Here is a 24,919-nt window from a genome sequence, read left to right as displayed (position 1 = left end):
GGGGAGGGGGAAAGTGGGGCAGGATCAGTTGTGGGAGGAGGTGGGGATGATATACAGAGTGTCACGAATTTGAACAGAGGTGTGTAGCAATGGAGGATGGGGAACTGGTGGTAGCCACCAGCAAATCCCAGATGACAAAAAAATCTAAGAGGTTCCCAGGACCCAATCGGGATGAGATTAGCTGAAATGCCCAACAAAGGAGAGGGAGGCAGGTAGTCATGGTGCTCAAGCAGTAGACATGATATTTTTCATCTGTGACAGAGAGAGAAAGACAGAGAAAGAGTCAGAGACTGAGTCTAATATGGGCTTTTGAAACCTCTAGTTACAAACTTCATCCAAAATCCCATACCACCTAATCCTAAATGTGTGAGCCTGTGAGATCCATCCTCATTCAAACCACCATATGACTCATTAAGACCTTTCTCTGAATGATTATATAGAACCATATTGGCACATACTGTAGTAATGTATTCTTGGTATTATAGCTAGATGAATGAAAGAGTTAAACCTCTACAAAACTTGAGAATATACCTTTAATGATATGCTTGTCAAGCCTGCTTTAAACACAACTCTGTTGGCAGAGACCAACTCTAAGCATGAGCTTAACACTGTTGCATAAACACAGAAATGCAAGTAATTTCCTCCTTAAACTCTACCTGCATAACCTTTCATTCTTTAGTATCTTTAATAATGCTTACTTAGTCAAGACCATGTTCTAAAAATTTCCATTTATTCTTAATCCAAGCACTATATCTATAAAGTATTCTAGGGTGTAATATTTCCAAACTTATTAAACTACTATCTCAACCTCATTCAAGACAATCCCTAATTCTAGTTCTTCATTGCTACTTCTTCATTGTTGTTTACATTTTCACTCTTCTACAATATAGCATAAAAAGGACCCAATTATGTCTAGTCTCTTAGCTCCACATAATATTTTTGAGATTTATCCAAATAGCACCAGGCAACAGTAGACAGCTCAATTGCTGTAGAATTCTGTTCTGTGATTAAACAGAAAATTACCTATTTACCTGTTAGACATCTGCCAATTTGTGTTTGGCTATTAGCAATAAGGCCAATGTGGGTGGGGGATGTAAAAAGTACACTTCCATTTCTCTTGAGTAAATTCCCAGAAATATGATTGCTGGGGCAAAGACTAAGAGGCATCCTTGCTTTATTAGGGGGTCAAAAATGTGCCAAGTTATTTACTTCCATGGATATCTAAAATCAATCTCGATTTGTTTCCCTGGCACTCAGAATATTTCCTCTAAGTATATTTCCAGGGAATTTGCTGTGGATCATAGGCCCTCAGGGGTCTAATTTATGCATCTATTTACTGTATTACTTTAATATTTTGCTAGATATGAAATTCTGAATTCAAAGTTCTTTTCTTTAATATGCTTAAATTCTCATACTAAAGTGCCTTCTATCACTACTAAGAAGACAAATGGTAATCTAAATTTACTTTTTATAGGCAGCCTACACTTTTCTTTAAGAAACTTGATTTTTTTATGTGTTCTTAACTCTTAATATTTCAGGACATAGAGCGTCTGGCTTCAATTTCATCAATTTTTCCTATTAGGTTCAGTGAGATATTTCAATCTGCCAACTGTTCTCTCAGAATTTCTTATGTATGTTCATCTTTTAATTCCACCAGAATGCTTTTCAGAGGGCTTCTCAGTTATATTCAGTCTCCAACTTTTCTATTACACTTTTCATTATTTATGCTTCACCATTCAATATATTAGCCCCCGTGCTCCTATTGGCTTATTCTTGCACATCTTACATTTAATTTACTTTGGCAAACACCAACCTTTGGATACAGAAATGGCAATCTTTTCTCCATCCCAAGATGTAGGAAGTATACATTTTATAAGACAAGCCTTAATAATCTCAAGAAAGCACAGTGAATAGAGTCAAATATCTGACAGATAACAAAGCAGTCATGCTCATCAGGGGCATTTAAAGTTTGATTTGTTATTGGCCAGTTGGCCAATTGAGTTGGTCGGGCAGTAGGTGAGTCAATCATTTGGTTTGATAGCTTCATTCCATATGTATCAATTTCCTTGTACATATTAGAAAGTTTGGTTAAAAATAACTAACAAAGGGATAAGTCAAAAACCAGCATCCTATCCTGTGCCATGCTAATGAAGTCTTAGATAATGTATACACTCCAGAGATCTCTGCCTGTGCCTACTTCTGAATTTGACAACCACTTAACCATTATCAAACCAAACTGCTTTACATGCTAGATCCCCACATGACACTTCCTTTCCTAAGAAGTTTTCTTTCTTCTTTATAACCCCTGTTCGTTGGAGGCTGTGAAAGGGGGGTTTTTAAGGACAATCTATTCTCTGGATCTAGCCAATGACCTTGCCATTTCTTATTTACTATTTGCCCCAGCCAGGGTCTCCACTTTTCCACCAGATGCCACTATTATTGTCCATATGACACTAAATTTGTTCTGCAGAAGTCAGTACCTTAAAAAGGACTTTCTCAGGAGAACTATTAGGGCAGATCAGCAAGGCCTTTCACCCTGGCAAAGCATGGCTGACAACCTTCAGAGGCACAAAGCTATAGACAAGCATCCCTTGTTGCCTTCCTACCACTGATCTCTTGGATAAAATGTCATTTCTAGAGTCACCTCTCCCTGTGCTCTCAGATATGGCACATTATTTCACAAGACATCAACACATTGTCACAGTGTTGACAGAGAGAACCTTCAGAGGAAGGATCCAAAGTGTTCTGAAATGTCCACATTCTTCCAAACCAATTAAATGTTTCAGTTTTACTATTTCTTACTACAGTATGAGGAAAAGGATATTTAGGATTTCTGAGCTTCAATTTCATCAATAATGTGAAAATATCCTTTATATTTCCAGCAGGATACAACTTATTCTTAAAAAAAAAAAAACTATAAATGAAGTTATCATTTGGTCCTGCAATACTACTCCTGGATTAATACCTAAAGGAATCTAAAACAGCACAACAAAGAGATGCCAGATCCTTGTCTGTTGCAGCATGATTCATAATAGCCAAGATGTGGTATCAACCTAGATGCCCACTATTAGAAGAATAGGTTTTGAATATAGGGCATATATTAAAAATATTATTATTCAGCCACAAAGAATATTGTGTTATGGAAAGCAAATGGGTCAAACTTTGGATAATCATGTTTGCTGACATAAGCCAAACTTGTGAAAAACATTTTATCTTATGTGCAAAATATAGATTTAAATGTGTATATGTGCACATGTGCCACACACAGAGCACAAAATTAGAAAGAGGGCCATTTGAGATATGAAGAAGACATTTCAGAGGTAGGCAGGAGGTGGGTAGAGAATAATAGGAATAAACAAAGACAAATATCATGTTGTCTCTCTTATGCAATATATATATAAATATAATTATTTGAATAAATAGAATATTTATAACATGAAGACTGCATATCATTTCAGGGTTACTTCAAATTGTCAGGAAGTGGGAGAGAGGATATAATTGCATAACATAAGCAAAGTAAAAAATACACATATTTGAAGATAATACATAATAAAATTAAACTCATTATTTTGTAAATAATTTTAAAAATTAGTAACAAAACTCATTCCTATGTAAGTTTGTATTGGCACCTTGCTTTTAGTTCCTTTCATCTTCCATGACTCTAAGCTTTGCTGCCTGTCCTATTTAGCTTTGCTTATCTAATTAAAACAGCATAAATTCACCTCTGAAGAAGGCCTTTATTGAGAAATTATTTAAATCAGATTGGCCTGTAAGGTTAACTGTGAGAAATGGTCATAGTTATTAATTGACTCATTAATTGGTGTAGGTAGTAGCACCAATCCTTTGGCAAGTTATCCTGGATTGTATATGAACGCTATTTAAGCATGAGCTACAAGAGAGCCAGAAAGCATGCCCGCAGGCTGCAATCATCCAGGATTTCTTTTTCAAGCCCCTGCTTTTAGTTCCTGTCTTGGCTTCCTTAAAGGATAGGCTATGATCTGGTCATATAAGCCAAAATAAAACTTTTCCACCCCAACTTGCTTTTGGTCAGGGTATTTAATCATAGCAACAGATTAGACCAACACACTGTACATTTGCCTAATTAATTCTTTAATTTTCACAAACCTCACAAGCTTTTCCACACTGAGCAAGGCATAAAATGTTCCTGTATCGATAGAAAATTTAAACTAGAAACTGACCACATCTTCCTAATTTTTGATCCCTCCCAGGCCAGATAACATATAAAACATTCGATTTTACTTGTAGAAAGATGTTTTGCTTTTAAGCTTGGGTTAAAGATAGGGAAAGTAAGAGACAGTGCTAAGATAAATGTTGGCAGTGACCACAGGTCTCTGTGCTTTCAACCACAACATTCTAAATGATGAATGGCCTGTTAGAAAGTACTTTGCAGAGAGCAGTTTTCCAAAGACTAAATATCCCTATGCCTCTGATCACAAGCTGGTCAGGTTCATTTATATTGTCTCAAATATGGGGAAGAGTAAAGATAAAGACCCAGAGAGGAGAGTGAACAAAACCCTATGAATCAACTGAAAACAACTCAGGCCAGCAGAGCAGAGAACAGGTGAAGGTAACTTTAGATGGGCTAGTTCATGATAAATCTGTGGAACCATAGCACACAGTACTACTATGAGACTGTAGGTGGGAGATGCCATAATCACCTTTGTGTCTGTGATGTGAATGTTCATTTGAAAAGGATGAACTGTGGTTATGCAGTGTAAGAGGTGAGACCCAGGAGCACAGCTCTGGCAGCTCAGACTGAGAGTAACTGGTGAAATATTACATAGGGAAAAAATGAAGAAAAATCAAGAAACTCCCTGATTATTCTGGATTGTGAAGGTTGATTAATAAAGAAAGAAACAGTATCAATGGAAGCTCAAGGACAGTTGAGTTCGAGGCATTTTGAGTAAAAGATTTCCTTAAGAACAAGTGCAAATAATTGGTAATGGGTAACTGGTCTCAAGGTTGCTTTGACTGGTCTGGCAAACAGTGTTCTTTTCAGCAATCTTCTTAAATGGAACACATGAACATTTTGTAATCTTAGAACTCTAAGAAAACCCATTACTATAGGCAGATTACACTCCTTAAAAACACGAGCTCCAAGCAGGCTTTCACTTGTGTTGTTCTAAGAGGCAGCATCTATACTACTGGCATGCAGCTATAACATACCTTTCTATTAAAAAACGTTGATTGGAAATGCTGACTTTTTTCCCACTGGATGGTTTTAGCTCCTTTGACAAAGATCAAGTGACCATAAGTGTGTGGATACATTTCTAGGTCTTCAATTCTATTCTATTGAACTACCTGTCTGTCACTGTACCAGTACCAGGCAGTTTTTATCACAATTGTTCTGTAACACAGCTTGAGGTCAGGGATGGTGATTCCACAAGAGGTTCTTTTATTGTTGAAAATAATTTTTGTGATCCCAAGTTTTTTGTACTCCAGACAAATTTGCAAATTGCTCTAACTCTGTGAAGAATTGAGTTGGAATTTTGATGGGGATTGCATTGAATCTGTAGATTGCTTTTGGCAAGATAGCCATTTTTACTATATTAATCCTGCCAGTCCATGAGCATGGGAGATCTTTCCATCTTCTGAGATCTTCTTTGATTTCTTTCTTCAGAGACTTGAAGTTCTTATCATACAGATCTTTCACTTTCTTAGAGTCACACCAAGTTATTTTATATTATTGTGACTATTGTGAAGGGTGTTGTTTCCCTAATTTCTTTCTCAGCCTGTTTATCTTTTGTGTAGAGAAAGGCCACTGATTTGTTGGAGTTAATTCTATATCCAACTAATGAACTGAAGTTGTTTATCAGGTTTAGGAGTTCGCTGGTGGAATTTTTGCAGTAATTTATATATACTTCCATATCATCTGCAAATAGTGATATTTTAACTTCTTCTTTTCCAATTTGTATTCCCTCGATCTCCTTTTCTTGCCTCATTGCACTGGCTAGGACTTCAAGTACTATATTGAATAGATAGGGAGAAAGTGGGCAGCATTGTCTAGAGTCTGATTATAGTGGGATTGCTTCAAGTTTCTCTCCATTTAGTTTGATGTTTGCTACTGGTTTGCTGTATATTGCTTTGATTATCTTTATGTATGGGCCTTGAATTCCTGATTTTTCCAAGACTTTTATCATGAATGGGTGTTTGATTTTGTCAAATGCTTTCTCAGCATCTAATGAGATGATCATGTGGTTTTTGTCTTTGAGTTTGTTTATATATAGTGTATTATGTTGATGGATTTCCGTATATTAAACCATCCCTGCATCCCTGGAATGAAGCCTACTTGATCATGATGGATAATAGTTTTGATGTATTCTTGGATATTGAGTATTTTTGCATCAATATTCATAAGGGAAATTGGTCTGAAGTTCTCTTTCTTTGTTGGGCCTTTGTGTGGTTTAGGTATCAGAGTAATTGTGGCTTCATAGAATGAATTGGGTAGAGTACATTCTGTTTCTATTTTATGGAATAGTTTGAGGAGTGTTGGAATTAGGTCTTCTTTGAACATCTGAAAGAAGTCTGAACTAAACCCATCTTGTTCTGGGCTTTTTTTTTTTTTTTTTTTTTTTGAGAGACTACTAATGACTGATTCTATTTCTTTAGGGTATATGGGGCTGCTTAGATCATTAATCTGATCCTTATTTAACTTTGGTACCTAGTATCTGTCTATGAAATTGTCCATTTCATCCAAGTTTTCCAGTTTTGTTAAGTATTCATATCTCCTTGTATAAAGCTCAAGTCTAAGTGGATCAAGGAACTCCACAAAAAACCAGAGACACTGAAACTTATAGAGGAGAAAGTGAGGAAGAGCCTCAAAGATATGGGTACAGGGGGAAAATTCCTGAACAGAAAATCAATGGCTTGTGCTGTAAAATCAAGAATCAACAAATGGGACCTCATAAAATTGCAAAGCTTTTGTAGGCAAAGGACATTGTCAATAAAACAAAAAGGCCATTGGGAAAAGATCTTTACCATTCCTAAATCTGATAAAGGACTAATATCCAATATATATAAAGAACTTAAGAATTTGGACTCCAGAAAACCAAATAACCCTATAAAAATGGGCACAAAGCTAAGCAAAGAATTCTCAACTGAGAAATACTGATTGGCTGAGAAGCACCTGAAAAAATGTGCAACATCCTTAATCATCAGGGAAATGCAAATTAAAACAATCTTGAAATTCTACCTCACACCAGTCAGAATGGCTAAGATCAAAAATTCAAGTGACAGCAGATACTGGTGAGGATATGGAGGAAGAGGAACACTCCTCCATTGCTGGTAGGACTGCAAGCTTGTATAACCACTCTGGAAATCAGTCTAGCGGTTCCTTAGAAAATTGGACATAGTACTACCAGAAGATCCAGCAATTCCTCTCCTGAGCATATACCCAGAAGATGTTCTGACTGGTAATAAGGACACATGCTCCACTATGTTCATAGAAGCCTTGTTTATAATAGCCAGCATCTGGAAAGAACCCAGATGTCCCTCAACAGAGGAATGGATAAAGAAAATCTGGTACATTTACACAATGGAGTACTACTCATCTATTAAAACGATGAAATTATGAAATTCTTAGGCAAATGGATGGATCTGGAGAATATCATCCTGAATCATCCAATCACAAGAGAACACACATGATATGCACTCACTGATAAGTGGATATTGGTCCAGAAACTCAGAATACCCAAGATACAATTTGCAAAAGATGTGAAACTCAAGAAGGAAGAATCAAGTGTGGATACTTTGATCCTTCTTAGAAGAAGGAACAAAATATCCATGGAAGGAGTTACAGAGGCTAAGTTCAGAGCTGAGACTGAAGGAAGGACCATCCAGAGACTGCCACACCCAGGAACCCATCACGTAAACAACCACCCAACCCAGACACTATTGCATATGCCAACAAGATTTTGCTGACAGGACCCTGATATAGCTGTCTCCTGTGAGGCTCTGCTAGTGTCTGGCAAATACAGAAGTAGATGCTCACATCCACTATTGGACAGAACACAGGATCCCCAATGAAGGAGTTAGAGGTAATACCCAAGGAGCTGAAGGGGTCTGTAGCCCTATAGGACAAACAACAATATGAACTAACCAGTACCCCCAGAACTCCCTGGGACTAAACCACCAATCAAAGAGAGCTGCATATGTAGGAGAGAACGGCCTAGTTGTCCATCAATGGGAGGAGAGGCCCTTGGTCTTGTGAAGATTCTATGCCCCAGTATAGGGAATTTCCAGGGCCAGGAAGAGGGAGTGGGTCAGTTGGGGAACAGGGGGATGTGGGAGGAGATAGGGGATTTTCAGAGAGGAAACTAGGAAAGGGAATAGCATTTGAAATGTAAATGAAGAAAATATCTAATAAAGAAAATATATAAATATGTATGTGTGTGTGTATATATATATATATATATATATATATATATATATATATATATATATATAAAACTTTGATTGGCATCTTTGCCCAGTGAAATTTGAAGCCAGAACTATATGTAAATATATTTGTGTTTCCAGTTCTTGCCTCTGTATGCTTTCTGTAGGACAAATTAGAACATTCTCATTTGACAAATGTCCAGGGTAGGTCAGGAAAATGGCTAAGTTAGTAAAGCGCTTTCTCCAGAAGCCTATGGGTGAGAAGATCCCTGGTATCCGTGGATTAAGCTCAGCATGCTGATACATGTAATCCTAGTGCTCAGGGAGTCACAGACAGGAGTACCCTTAGGGCTCATTACCTAGCTACTACATCCACTCCAGTGAAGTCTGCTTGGTAGGCCTAAAAGCCTGGAAGCAGTCATGAGGCAAAGAGTTTCACAGAAAATTAGCCTCCTGGAACCTTGGCATTCCTATAGCATGTATAGCCCAAACCTGTCCCCACATTAGTCTGGGGTATGGATCCGTGTGCTCTCTTTCAGTATTGTTTTATTATAAGTGCCTTTAAGGATTGATTTTGACATATAGCTAAGCCTTCGCCAGTGTTCCAATGTCCTAGGCAGTCCTTGAAGCTGACCCTGAGCTTGGAATTCGGTAAGAATGTTACCTACTCAGTAACATTCAAATTCACTTCTAGTAGAGACAGTGAAACTAATTAGGCATTACAATTTACTTGAACAGAGCTAGAAAAGCTCAGGGCTAGTCTACATAGTAATTACATAGGACAATAGCTGAGTCACACCCAAACACAGGAATACACAATGGCCTAGGTAATAGGTGGGTTGTAGTATTTTTCATGAAAGGGTTAGTTGAACAGAATTCCCCTGGTGCAGTTTTTTTTCACTAGGCCCAGAGAAATAGCATAATCAGGTATTTACTAAAGAACCCCTGGTGGTGGGTTTAACAATAGACTAGCATTGTATCAGAGCATTCACCTGGCTCCTGTGTTTAGCTGATCTTAATTGGGGTTGTTCCTATTCTTAGTTGTAAACAAGGCCTGGCTCCTACTATCTTTTTATGTATGCATTTTCTTTGTTTCCTGTAAGAACCAGGGTACCTTGACAGATGTGTTTACCTAGCCTTTTTGTTTTTCTTCTGTATTGAAAGCCTGGTGTTTGCTTGAAAAAATACATCCAGATACAGAACTCCCTTGTGTCTGTGTCTGTTTGTCACCTTTTTCCTTGCCAACTCCATGCCCACCTGCCAGAACACCTAATTTCACACGGATTGGGGGGGGGCGATTGAGCCTAGTCTGTGGCAGCTAGCCAGTGAGTGAGCCCCAGATTCTATTGAGAGACCCTGTCAGAACAGGTTGACATGAGGAATAAAACCAGTTTCCCCCTGGTCTCCACATACATGGGTACCCGCATGCACACATACCCTTTGTGTGTGTGTGTGTGTGTGTGTGTGTGTGTGTTGTAATATATATTTTTTCCAATGAAATCCCTCTCAAATTTCCAGTGCTTTTTTAAAAAATTTACTTCTGAGATTATAGTATAATTCTTCCTTGGGACCTATGATATATTTAGCCATAAGTACTGTACTGGCTAGTTTTGTGTCAACTTGACACAGCTGGGGTTATCACAGAGAAAGGAGCTTCAGTTGAGGAAATGCCTCCATGAGCTCCAACTCTAAGGCATTTTCTCAATTAGTGATCAAGGGGGAAAGGCCCCTTGTGGGTGGGACCATCTCTGGGCTGGTAGTCTTGGGTTCTATAAGAGAGCAGGCTGAGCAAGCCAGGGGAGGCAAGCCAGTAAAGAACATCCCTCCATAGCCTCTGAATCAGCTCTTGCTTCCTGACCTGCTTGAGTTCCAGTCCTGACTTCCTTGGTGATGAACAGCAGTATGGAAGTGTAAGCCAAATAAACCCTTTCCTCCCCAACTTGCTTCTTGGTCATGATGTTTGTGCAGGAATAGAAACCCTGACTGAGACAAATTGGTACCAGCAGAGTGGGGTATTCCTGTGACAACCTGACCATGTTTTGGGGAGGACTGTGGAAGGACTTTGGAACTTTGGGCTTGAAGATCCATCTGTTGTTAAGAGCTCTGTCAGATGTTGTGTAGAAGCTTGGAAGATAATGTTGAGAACACTGCAGAAGATGGAGGTCTGGTTTGTGAAATTTCAGAGGGAAAATTAAAGACTCTTTTCAGGGCCATTGCTGTTTTGATTGTGAAGATTCTGTAGTTCTGGTTAGCTGTGGCTGAAGAATCAGCTGTGATTAACAAGATACCAGAACTACCAAAGCAAAAACTTTGCATTACTGGGACTATTGATGCTGGTTAGCTGGAGCTAAGAAATTAGCGGTGATTAAGAAGAGACCAGCATCATTGAGGTGACATCTTCTGGGAAGTGTTTTCTGAAAGCACAAAGAGGCTGTGTTCCAGAGATGGCCAAGGTTGTACTCCTGCTGCAGTGGGACTTGGTAATATGTAAGGGTCACCCAGGTAGTACTGGTTTTGAAGGCATGAAGGGGTAACGCAAAGCAGCTGAGGCTCAGCACTGTGAGAGGCCATGGAAGGCCATTGGTGAAGGTGCAGCCTCAGTTGCAATTGAAGGCCCAAGATTGAAGGGGTCGTGCAGTGTTTTGGAGATGCCAGTACCATGAGATGACCACCAAGAGCAGCAGCAGCAGTGGAGTACAGGCATCTGGAGCCTAGAGGATGACGCGTGTGCTACAAAGGGCCTGGCTGGAGAAGTGACCCAAGCCCTTGGAGGAGCCCAGAAGATCGTGAGTTGAATCCCAGACATTGGATGGTTGGAGATTGACTTTTGCTTTTGATTGTGACTGTGCCCTGATATTTTCCCTCTTGAAGGAAGAAACTGTTTTAGTGGAGCCCACAGTTAAGAGACTTTTAATTGTAAAAAGACTTTGGATTTTAAAAGAGATGGATATTTTAAAGAAATTGAAAATTTAAGAATATGGAAAGACTGTGGGACTTTTAAAGTTATTTAGATCTTGGGGATGAATAAGAATGTAAGGGTTGAGGCTTACTAGTGATGTGTTTGTGTGTCAAGTTGACAAGGGGTCAATTGTACTGGCTAGTTTTGTGTCAACTTGACACAGCTGGGGTTATCACAGAGAAAGGAGCTTCAGTTGAGGAAATGCCTCCATGAGCTCCAACTCTAAGGCATTTTCTCAATTAGTGATCAAGGGGGAAAGGCCCCTTGTGGGTAGGACCATCTCTGGGCTGGTAGTCTTGGGTTCTATAAGAGAGCAGGCTGAGCAAGCCAGGGGAGGCAAGCCAGTAAAGAACATCCCTCCATAGCCTCTGAATCAGCTCTTGCTTCCTGACCTGCTTGAGTTCCAGTCCTGACTTCCTTGGTGATGAACAGCAGTATGGAAGTGTAAGCCAAATAAACCCTTTCCTCCCCAACTTGCTTCTTGGTCATGATGTTTGTGCAGGAATAGAAACCCTGACTGAGACAAGTACTTAGCCCAATAATGGTATAAGCTATGGGTTTCATCTTGTGCATCTGGGCTTAAACCCAACTGAAAGTGAATGATTACCACCATGATGTTGGTGGCATTATTTCAGATAACAAGAAACTGCAAAATTCTCAATTCTCAACCCTATATATCACACTCTTTCCCTTCCTCCCAGGCTCAGGAATCTATGCAGAAGGATGGACAGAAAGAAACATTGTAAGATCCAGAGAGGTACATTGACTATAAGAAAACAGTATTATTTGGACACAGCAAGACAGATACACATATCTTATGAGTATGCACAAAACCTGTACAAGCCTAAGCCAGATCAAATTTCAGAACAGAGAGGTGAGGTGGCTACACTATCCCACCCCTAGCTATTATCTATTGACAATTGATACGTATGGGGAGAGACCCTGATAAGTTGACAAATTTCTAATGGAAGACCGCCCATCCAATATTTGGACAGCATGAATTGATCTTGAAGATTTTTTTTTCAAAAAGAAGGACACACAGTGGGTTGGCAGTAAAGGGAACAGGGAATCTGGGCAGATTTGAGAATATGGTGCATATGATCAAACAAGTATATGAGATTATGAAATAATTAATTTTTAAGGGAAAATGTAATATTTTCAAAACCCTCCTATCACTGACCAGAGGTAATGAGGTAATGATGTTGGTTTGCTAGCAGTATAAAATTAAGAATTGGCAGCTATCTGGAACACATTCCATAGGCAAATGCAGGGCAGAATCTCAAGAAGAAAGACTTGTCCCTATCACCTTCCTTGAGCAAATTTCTCTAACTGAAAGTGTTGGTTTACTCATATATATATATATATATATATATATATATATATATATATAGTATATCCTTTCTAGGGTATTTGTAAAGATTAAATGAAAAAGTATATACAAGATGTTTCACATATTATCTGATGTCTGTATCTATCAAATGCTTAATAGATGACCATAGCTAACACTAAGGTTGAAGCTTGACTGGATTATTTGTTGAATATCACTTAGTCACTTTGAAGAATAAAAATTTAAGATCCTAAAGCTCCATTATATTCTATACTTTCTCTGCCATTCCATACAATAGTGGAGCGTGAATAAATATTATGTTTATTGTGTTAATAAATCCTCAATATCTGGAGGAAAAGAAAAGTATAGGGCTTGTCCTATTTCCACAAATGGAAAACTGAGATTACACATAAGTACCTGACCCAGAGTTGCTGTTTGGCAAAGAAAAGCCCTTGATCAATCTAATAGCTCAGTACTCATTTGCTAATAACACTGTAGGGCAAGCTTCAAATCATTTCTATTTCTTCTACATAAGGTGTCACTTCTAATTTGATCAATTACATTATATTCATATTCAGTCAGAGGTGCAATCTCCCAAATGAGAGAAGACTGATAGATTTCTGGCAACACAAATCAATCATTGGCAGGAGGACAGATGAGGCAGAGTTCATTTTATATCTTTTTGACAATAACGCATGCCAGTCCACTAACCAGAGGTAATGATATTGATTTGAAAGCAATACAAATTGAAGACCGGCTGGCAGCTATCTGGAATACATTCCATAGGCAAATGCAGGGCAGACTGTCAAGAAGAAAGGCTTGTCTCTATCATCTTTCTTGGACAATTTATTCTAATGGTGTTAGTTTCCTCATTTCTCAAAAGAACGTAAAATACAGTATATGTATATGCTAATCCGACAACCTTAATAAACCTTATATAATCTTCAAAAATGACCAAGAATAATAAACTATCAAAACTGTGACTTTAATGAGACAATCCTTTCTGCATAAAGATTCTAGGCTGTGAGTACATAATGGGAATCTGAAACAACTCAAGACCTGATATAAAGGTAATGTACTTTGAGAATTTCTAACTCTGGTGGACCAAGAAATTACCTAAACTCCACAGAGAGGAACTGTGAAAATCCAGACAAGGTAATAAAATCTTTAAACTTAACAGAAAATATTCTAAATGCTGTTTTCTCTCTATCAGACATACAAAGATTTGAACTGATGACTCCACTGTCTGAGATTCAAAGGCTATTTAGCTCCAGTTTGAAAGAAGAATGGAAAGATCCAACAGAGACCTCAGGACAAAAATTCAAGCTGTGTTTGCTGAATCCACTTCCTTCTTTGTTTGCAATTGCACTGAAAAGCCAAATTATTCCTTTTCTATTCCCGAGACTATATTCCAACAAAAGAATAGCTGTTCTTAGTTTATTGATCAAACAAAATTACTATACAAAAGTAAACAACCAGCATAGAAAGAGAGACAGAGAGACAGAGACAAACAGACAGAGAGAGAGAGAGAGAGAGAGAGAGAGAGAGAGAGAGAGAGAGAACATATACATATCTCTACTGTGAGATTTCTCTCCCACTTGCTGGGACTTAGTGGAAGAGAGCAAGGGGATCCTAAAGAGCAGCACTGACAAGGCCAGACCTCATAGTTAAGCAGACATGATATGTAATATATTTATTTGGACCAGAAATCTGTCTACAGTGAAGTCAACATTCAAGGTCAAGGTCTCTATGATAATCTGGATATGAAACCCAGTTCTCTTACCTACCATTCTATGATCTTAAGTAAATTGCTTCTCCAAGCCTCAGTTACATCGTCTGAGAAATGAAAAAAATAATAATAGTTAATTGTTATTATATCTATTTTTAAAACAGGTACTGTTCTATATGTTTCAAATTTTAACATATTGACCAAGTTAATCCTTCAACAACACTGTTAGTATTATTCTGATTTTGCTGATGGCAAAATCTCCTTGAAGCTAAGGAAATATGTTCAACCTCACATGACTAGAGCTACAAATAATATAACCAGGGTTCAAATCCAGGTGATCCAATCCAAATTCATAGTTCTAACTATCATGTCATGCTTCCTGTTTATAATGCCAATGGAGATAAGTGACAGGGTTGTTGAATAATGAATAAATAATGTGTGCATGGAAGTTATGCTAAAAAAAAGTTTTCTCAAGGGTTATTACCTGAAATTAATCTCAAGGTTGTTAATTCAATACTATTTTAAAAATAACATATAAAGTTTAAATTATTAAAAACTACAATTATATTAGCATCAGAGTGGGGAGAGTTTGTGATGAATATGAAAGTCTTTCAACGTTTGAGTAAAGTCATCCTTCATGTCTGCACATACAAGTATGATCAAGATAGTTTTCCCATAGAATAAGATAAGATCAAAAATAATTTCTGGCCCAAAAATGCTCAGTGTGTTCAATAAAGGAAGAAAATTATCTCCATGGAATTCTTGGAAACACAGTTGTACTCTTGTTTTCTCACTTGGATTCCCTTCCTTCCTTCTTAATTTATTTTCATTGGACTCTATCTCATGACACACATCTCCTCTCTCATCACCCTGCATGGCCAAGAGAAATCAAGGTAGCATTGCATAGAAAACTATTTGTTAGTGCTTGATCCTTGCTTTGTTATTCAACACAGAAGAAGTGCTAAAAGCAAGTCTTTCTAAGTCATTCACTTTTGTTACCTAAAACTTGATGTCAAGAGATACATATAGATAGATATCAAGCTACATGGACCAGACGATTAACATAGTAAACATGGCCATCTTATCAAAGGCAATATCCATATTCAGTGCAATCCCCTTCAAAATTACAACACAATTCTTCATAGATCTTGAATGGCCAATTCTCAACTCTCAAATTCATATAGACAAACAGCAACAATAACAAAACAGGATAGCTAAAATAATGCTGAATAATAAAAGAACTGCAGGAGGTAGATATCAGCTTCCACAACCTCAAATTGTAGGACAGAGTTATAGTAACAACAGCAGCATGGTATTAGCACAAAACATGTTTTGTTTTGTTTTTTGACTCAGGCATGTTGATAATATAATCAAATTAAAGGCCAAGACATAAATCCATATATCCATGGACATCTGGTTGTTGATAAAGAAGTCAGACATACACACCAAAAGAGACAATACCTTCAACAAATGATGCTGGTCAAACCGGATGGCTGTACGTAGAGTTTAAATATACCCATACTTATCATCCTATATAAAACGCAACTCCAAATGGATCAAAAACTTTGGCATACATTAGACCTGGTAGAAGAGAAAGTTTGGAAAAGCCTTAAATTCATTGGTACAGGAAAAGACTTTGTGAAGAGAATACCATTAGCATAAGCACTATTATCAACAATTAATAAACGAGATTTCATGAAAAAAGGTCTTGCATGGCAAAGAACACAATCATACAGACAAGGCCTTCACATGATCTCTTTTGCAATTGCTTTCTTTACCCAGACAAGAGAGCATCTAGTCTAGTAATGTCCACATACCAGAGATCCAGTCACTTTCCATATGTTCTCTGGAGAACTTCCATATCTTCTGTGTGTCTCCCACACTGTAAGGCATAGTAAAAAATAATTCAAACCAAAACAAGTATAGGCAAGAACTATAGGAATTGCTAGATTTTGTTTTGTTTTGCTTTGCTTTGTTTTATGTATGCATGTTTAAATATTATTATTCCCTAATTTCACACTCCGCTTTTTTGTGTTTAGTAGGCTATTTATTAGAAGTGAAAGTGTTGTCTCTGGATTAGAACTATTGAATCATAATTAAACCTTTCCATTCATAGGCAAAATTTAAGTAAATTCATGTATTATTTTACCATATAAGCTTTGTTCCATGTGGCAATATGACTCCCCTAATGTATGAGTTTGAATTTTACACCTCATTATTTTCTTGGTCCATTCAACCACAGTAAGTATGAAGAGGATGAACCTGTCATTCTTCTGCTTTCTTGGTCCTGTTAATAACCTTCAGTAGTGCACATGCTTGTGAGAACAAATAATGAAAGCGGTCCACTATGGATAAAATAAAAAAAGGGGCAAATATGGTTAATCTTTGTTCTATGAATGTAAAGTAGAGATACATCTTGAGTGTATACACAGACTTCGTTATTTAAATCAGGGAACAGAAACTGTCATTTGTCTTGTAATTGTCTGTGCCTTTTTGTGTTTTACTTATAGGTGGAATATATTACAATAAATATTTAAATAAAGCATCCAGAACGTCTACTCTCTCCAGGTCTAACGAACTTAGTCTACAGTTCCATGAATCCTGAAAATTTGATACCAAAACAATTTGATGAGCAGTCAGCTAATTCTCCACAATTTGCCTCATACTATGAATCAAGCATGCAATCCCTCTAAAAAATCTGCTGGTTTAAAATTTGCATCCTAGTCAGTAAGTGTAAAGATCCCAGGTACCTTACCTTCCAGGAATTCAAAATACTCCATTAAGATTAGTGAAGCATGTTTAAATGTTGAGCAACTGTTCTGAATGATAAAATTAAGACATTATTCCTACTTCACAAGGTTTTCTTTACAAAGGCATACTTTTTGATAAGCCCAATGTCCATTAATGATTTTTTTTCAAGTAAACCATAATACCAAACATTTAGAAGAAATTTCCTTTGATGGTCTGAGGCAAATCTGATGAGCCAGTTTGGATCAGCTAAGCAGGTGAAGAATAGTTGTACTGAAAATTAACACTGTGTAATATTGCAAAATAATCAAAAGTTTTCATATTTTATATTCTAGTCTATACTTCTGTTTGTAGATTGTTTTGTTTTACTTGTACAAACATTAATAAAAATATTACACAAGAGCAGCAAAATTAGTTATGGAGTAGCAATGAAATTATTTTATGGTTGGGGGTCACCACAACCTGAGGAACTGTATTAAAGTGTCACAGCATTAGGAAGGTTGAGAACACCGCTCAAAGCCCTAAGTGGCATATTTTCTCCAGGGAGGTTCTACCTCCTGAAGTTCTACAACCTCCCAATATCTGACCACAAGCTATAACCAAGTCTTCAAAACCATGAGCACATTGGAGCCTGTATGGGGTGATTCTGATGCTAAGGTCCTGTTCCCCAATTGGTTCTTAATCTGTCAGTAAAGATGCCAGGGGCTAATTGCTGGGCAGAAAGATGCCTGACCTCCCTGTCCTTGGAGGGGATGAGATGAGATATAAGGAGAAAAAAAGGAGTTTTAAGCATGCTTCAGAGGGAACCATGTGAGATCTTAGTCAGAGTGGCCATAGGCCACTTCTCTAGATGGGAGGTTTGGATGTTAAGCTGGAACTAAAGGTAACTGAGTAACTGAAGCTGAGGGCAGGTTGAGAGGTACTGAACTAAGAGTGTTTGGAAAGGGCATGCTAGCCGCGGAAGATTAGTAGTGCCCAGCAATTGACCCAATAAGGGAGGTTAAAATTGAGCAATGTGTGTGGGTATCTGTCTGTGTTTTTCATCCATAGATCTAATATTCTCTGGGTGAGGGCTGGTGGCATGGCCTGCCTAGAGCTTAATATGGAGTAGCAAAAATTACAAGCTACAGGAACCTTTCTGATTTAGATAAAACTCATTGAGATTAAACATTGTGGCATTCTTCACATAGAAAGACATGACTGCTTGACATATTAATATGAAGTGATCAAAGCCCTATGCCCCCACCCGTGCTCACTAATTCAGGATTAATCTATAAATTAAGAGAAAAACAATGTCCCCTAGAGTGACAGCCTTCACTATTCCTATCTTTCTCAGCGATTTGGTGTCAATCACAGCTCAGAAAAATATGCCTCAAAGATAGATGCACATCATATTGGCATATCCCTATAAATCAGTTGATATTCAGTAGCCTACCTACCATTTGTCCTAATTTTAGGCAAACACAGAGAGGAGAATTTGATAGATTTTTTTTCCTTCAGTTTCCAGTCTAAATCATAATTTGACCTGTAAAAACTGATTCGACCTAAACTCACTGAGCAACAATTTCCTTCATGACCAACCAGAGGTAGAGTCCCAGTATAGTCGAGTCCATTTTGGTATTTCATGCAAACTTCATTCTATTCAATTTGGGAAGACCCAGGTGCAATAATTTAAAGTTCACTTTTAGAATCTGGACTCTAAGTGACAGTAAAAATCTTTGTAAATTTGTCTCTTATTGTCCAGGAATCAATTTGAAGAGTTATAAACTCAGAATATTTCCAAGAGTAAATCTTCCCAGTACTTGGGAAAAAAATCTTTGTCTTTTAGCACTAACATCTCAGAAGGAAGCAGAAGACATTTTCTGTTAAGGTAAATTTTCAGACACTTGTTACAGAAGCAAGGTAAGGGTTAAAGGAACATCACGAGGCACCAAGATACTAACTGTGAGTACACTGCTTCTGTCTTAATGGTCTGAAAAAGATAAGTGATGTTAACAGAATCATGCTATAAACTCACCAGAAAAAGGCAGTGTTGAGAATCACTACACAGAGGTCAAAACTGACTAGAGTGATCTACCCATACTGGAACTTCATTCTCTCTTGGCTTGTAAGCGCAGAATTACTCATGCATATCTATATCTCATGTAGATGTAGGTGACTCTTTGTTAGATAAATCCATGAATATTGTTGGTTTCCTCCTTGGACTTGGGCTAGACACCTTAACACTTTCAGACAGAGCTCTTATTGTATTTCTGAAAATACATGTTGATTTAATAAACTTGCCTAGCCAGTATTTCCAAAAACAATGGATTTGCTTCTTCCTCAGGACTGTAGACCATGACATGGACATAATAGAAGCATAAGGAAACACAGCTGTGTGAGCCTTGTCCCATACTTTTGAAGAAGCAAAGGAGAAAAACAAATGTAACCCAGCTGTACCCTGCTCATTTTACAAGCTCCAGCCAACTCCTTTATAATCAGCAAGAGAATCTTATTTAATTGTTAGGGAGAGGGGAAGGAATAAACACAAAGGGAGAGAAACTTTATGGAAGGATGTTATCAAATCTCTTCACCTACACACCACTATTTTCACATCTCAAATGCAATTTGCACATATTCAACAAGGAAATTAAAAGCAATTTAAACTTAAGCTAAACAGCTGGTCTAGAACAAAAAACTGCCCTTCAGAATTTTTTTTTTTTAAACTTAAATCTAAAGCTTGGCAAAATACTTCCTCAAACACCCCCACAACCCAGCACATGTTGTTAGTGAAAATGTCTTACAACACCAATGGTAACAGTGTGCCTAGCATATATTTACCTGCTACCAGTTCATACACATAAAAGGAAGACATAGGCCAATGATAAGAATTTTAAGGCATCAATGCCTTAAAATCATTCCAGAAACTGTAGGATACCGAGACTAAATGTTGATCTATAAAAACTCTTCCTCTTACTAATATATGTCTTAAAAGATGGAGATATCTTCCATATCTGTGTATGAATCTCCAAGCCTTGAGAGGTCCTAATGGATGTGACCACAGAAAACAAAGCCATAAGTATACGACATATGAATTTCTAGGATATACAGAGATCATGTGATAGTGCATCCTTTAACTGTCTCCAAATTAATTAGAAATAGCTCAAAGTCTTGCCTCATTAAAACTGGCAGAATAATTGAAGCCATTTGTTTAGAATCTTTTTCTGCCAGGAATTGCCAAGATAGCTAGAAAAATAGGTAGCTGTATGAAAACTAAACTCCAGCCTTCCCATTCCAGAGCATGGAGGAGCTTCATCCTGTGGCTGCCCCATTATCATTTACTCTTGGAAATCACACCATACCATTGGGAGGTGGTCACATATCCCCATCTGTTCAAGCTCTTGTGCCATCTGTGGCTGGAGCCAACAAGCTGTATCTATTGATGGGTTTGCTGGCCCCTATAGTCACAGCTGTTGCCTCTGATTTATCCTCTAGCCTCCTGACCTTCAAAGATGCCACAACTGATTTCAGCTCCCACTCCCCAAGAGATTTTCAGCTCTTTGTCCTTCTCAATCCTGAGAGATAAAACCCAAGTTACATAATTTTCTTCCTTTCCACAGGATAAACACAGATTGGTTCCTTATTTTCCCTTTTGAGAAAAATAGACCTATTTGCTTTGAAAACAAAACAAACAAACAAACAAACCTGGCACAAAAACTTTTTTAGTGTATTTTTCTTCAGAAATACAATATCAGTCTTACAATATCACTAAATTGGAAAACTTTATGTCATACAGAAAACTCAGTTGCTAGACTCCATCCAAAGAGCTAAAAGACTCCTGTCCTTACTCTTGATGAAGCTGCTATGAAGGAAACAGAACACACAGTAACTTTTTAGGATGTGAACCTGCTACACTAAATTAATAATAAGTCTATTTTTCATTGATAATTCAAGAAAAATTTATGATGTCCAACCATCTTGAGCAATCAAAAATGCACCAAAGTGGAATAGTGGGAAGAAAGATATTGGCTCTGTTCTTGGAAGTTTAATATCAAATCACCATGAACAACAACAAATAATGAAGGTAACATGATGCAAAATTATGGGGCTCATCCTGGGAGACAGGGACTGTGCAAGACAGTAGCCTTGTATTTGAAGAACATTTAAACATTGTTAAAAATAAGACATGTACATAAAAAGATTGAGCATCATGCCTAATGCTAAAAACAGAAAAGTACAAATGATGGTTTCCATACATAATTCCAAGAGCAAAGTTTTGGAATTTGAAATAATTTCAGCAAGGAGAATAATTTGCATTACTAGAAAGAACTTGACAAATGGAAAGAAAAGACATCCCAAACTCACACCAGATGTCCAAGAGTTCAAGGCATTCCAAGAACTGATAAGTTGAAAATAATTAATTTACTTTCTTTTAAATTGAATGTTAAATATTAAATATTTGCGAATGTTCAATTTTTTATACCATTTCACTCAACAGAGATCTGCCTTTAGCTGTTTTCAGCTATATATTACCTGGGTCCACAGAAAAGTTGTGGATTTTCCTCTAGCTTTTCCTTCAGACCTCCTTCAGCATGATGAAGAAGTAGGCAGAGAAGCCCCCATCTTGAACAGATACCTCCTATATCCTCAATGTAAGGGTAAATCAGTGCGATTTTCCTGAAAAGCAACTAGACAATCAGCACCGGGGCGGGGGGGGGGGGAGGGAGGATTATCTAATAAATACACTTCTAGGAATTTATCTAGATGAATAACTAATGAGATAAAAAAAAGTCTCACAGTGATATATGTAAGGTTAAACCAGATTAAGACAGCTTAAATACCCAAAGCTACAGTGATAGCTATATAGATATAGTAATACAAAAATTTTAAAGAGTAAGAAATTATTCCCAAGTACAATTACTATACTTGTATAAGGATCATGGTCTCATATAGAATATTATATACATTTAATATATTAATAGGGAAGATGACATTTAAAATGTTGTTAAGATCTGTTAGTTTCTGGTGTGAGCATTATGAGTGAAACACATTCCCCACCAAAGTTTACATGTATTTCAATTTCTGCAGTGAAAATTCTTGTTCTAGGCACTATCAAATCCTATTTGTTTTGAACCAGTTAGAAAGCATTAATGAACTTTGAACCGAGTTTATAGTCAATTTTTAAGCTTATGAATATTAATGCCTTCAGTAAGCCTCAATTTAATCATCCATTTTTTATGAGCTGCCTGGAATGATGATCCCTATCTACTGAAACTTCCACAGATAAACAATACCATCAGCTGCTACAGTAACACTTTTTTCCCCTATCCAATAAGCAATATTCAGTCACTAACCTACCTGTGTATTATGCTAGAAAGCCCATTTAGATGGTACATGCATTTTTGGATCCTAGAATTTTCTACACAAGAGATCTACACATTTCAAGTGTCTTGTTCTACACAAGATGCCAGCTTCTAACTTCAGGAGGCCAAACCCAACATATACAGCAAATGTAGCCAACAGATTGATCATGTTGTTCTCTTGCTTGGCTGTAAATTGAAGGCCAGAGTAAACAATGTTGGATACCACTCCATGAAGGTGGGATCAAATGGGAGAGAGACTCCACTCTCACATGAATATGGAAGCATCTGGAAAGAATATTGTGCCACTCTTGAGACACCAAGAAAGAAGAAAGGGAAATTGTGAACACCTTTCTGGAATCCAGAGATAAAATCACAGGGCAGAGAGCTAGCCTATGGAGACAGTGGCAAACAGGACAAAGAAAGAGAGACCATAAACATCTTTTCACCTAGAGACAAGAAAGCCAGACCCCATACGAAGTCAGCTGGAATATTTCATATACTGTTGAAGGCAGAGTCTAAGGTGGCAAAACTCTATAGAACTCACAAGAACCACATATGGGGGGCATGCACTCTATTGCAAGGTTATTACACATAGTCCTCAGGAAGCTTACAAAAGAACATTACTAAGAAATAATATTTCCTGATAAAGCCAGAGAAAGGTTAGCTTAATAGTTACAAGAGGGAAGACACAGAATATGTGAGGCGAAGCACACTTACCAAGAAAACCCAAAGCCAAGGGCTCAGCAAACTTGTGGGAATAAAAAGGAAAACCTGTGCTGTCCTTAACATGGGAAGCCCATGGTACAAAAGAGTAACTACAGCACCAACAAATCTCAAACTAACCTCCTGTATGAATTCAATCATATCTTCGTGTAATAGCATACAGGAAGGAAAATATGACTGTAACCAGGAAAAATAAAAAACCCTGTCACCTCAATCACTTCAGTTATACACAAGACGTCAACAGTAATGGATGAGCCATGTGAAATACACCCTCATAGAAGCAGGAGGGGGGGGATGCGATAGGGAGCTTCTGGGGGGAAACTTTGAAAGGGGATAACATTTGAAATGTAAATAAATAACATATCAAATACAATAAAATAAAAAGGAGGGATAACAAAAGAAAAAAAAAAAAGACTTCCAGTGGCTGAGCAACCAACCAGGCAGCACACATGGGCTGGTCCGAGGCCTCTGGCACAAATACAGATGAGGATTGTCTGGTCTGGTCTCAGTAGGAGAAGATGATCCTCCAGAAACATGAGGCCCCAGGGAAGAGGAATCCCTGGGGTGGGGGAGAAAGGAAACACTCTCTCAGAGGCAAGGGGTGGGGGGAAATGGAGTGAGGAACTGTGGCGGGTGGACTGAGAGGATGGCCAAGAGCTGCAATGTAAATAAATAAAATAATTAATTAAAAATAAATTAACTTAGAAAAGAATGTGCCCCACATTCATATTCACAAGCTATTCTGATAGAGATGATTTCTAAGTTGAGGGCCCTTCTTCCAGAGCAACTCTAATTTGTGTCAAGCAGACATAGACTGGCTGAGAATCACTAAGAATGCTGCCAAACATTATGGTGTAAACTTACATAAACCATGAGAGGATTTGTTTGTTTGTTTGTTTGTTTCTCTAATGATTGTTTTGGCAACTCAATTGCACTGTTCTCAAACATGAACTTTGTAGGTAATAATATCATATTGCAATACCAAAGGCTGATATGCTTGGTATTGGTATCAGAGATGCACTGTTTAAGGAGGCTGCTCTGTGCATTATAAGATGGTTAGAAATATACCAAAATTAAAACTAGACCCAGATACATTTATCCCAGGTGTAACGACCAAAAATGGCTTCCTTTTGATCCTTTTGACAGTAGCAAAAGTCCCTACAGAGGAGGAGAGATGATGAATGGGGAAAGGAGAAGAAAGATGCAGAATAAAGGAAAGAAGGGGATGATCTCAACTTGGAACTAGGGAGATAGCTTAGAGGGTAAAAGCAAATTGCCAGCACCCATGTAAAGAAACATGAGTAGCCGTGTGCTCATATAACCCCAGAACTGTGTGGGGTGAAGACAGGAAGATTGCTGGGGTAAGATAGAGCGTGAAAGAGTAAGACACCTCGCATCCTCCTCTGGCCTATGTATGCCTGTCCATATACATATACACATATACATATGCATGTACATACATATATACATACTTTACATATACATGTAGAAATGTAAACATCACACACATGCTTGTTTTATATGAAATGCTAACATATAGAGAGAAAGTCTTAAGGGCAGAAAAGCAAAAGTATATCCAGAAAAACAAATTTTAAAAAATCACAGCAGACTTTTGTCAGAAAAAAAAAAAATGAAGTGACAAACAAAATACCAAGAGGAAAACTATGAGACAGAAGTCAACATCTAGCAGAATA

General features: G+C 37.7%; 1 long non-coding RNA gene across 1 annotated transcript; it reads right to left on the bottom strand.

Annotated features, from left to right (window-relative positions):
• Positions 1 to 48: 48 nt before the first annotated feature.
• Positions 49 to 16,295, bottom strand: Gm41050. The gene is made up of 4 exons (XR_873898.1): positions 16,230 to 16,295; positions 15,874 to 15,993; positions 14,471 to 14,519; positions 49 to 252 (listed from the first exon to the last, which is right to left on the bottom strand). It is a non-coding gene; the product is annotated as a predicted gene, 41050 (long non-coding RNA).
• Between the last annotated feature and the right edge of the window lie 8,624 nt (positions 16,296 to 24,919).

Source organism: Mus musculus, chromosome 13 (genome assembly GCF_000001635.26).
Source record: "Mus musculus strain C57BL/6J chromosome 13, GRCm38.p6 C57BL/6J".
Classification (NCBI taxonomy): domain Eukaryota; kingdom Metazoa; phylum Chordata; class Mammalia; order Rodentia; family Muridae; genus Mus; species Mus musculus.
This window is presented reverse-complemented; position numbering and strand designations above follow the sequence as displayed.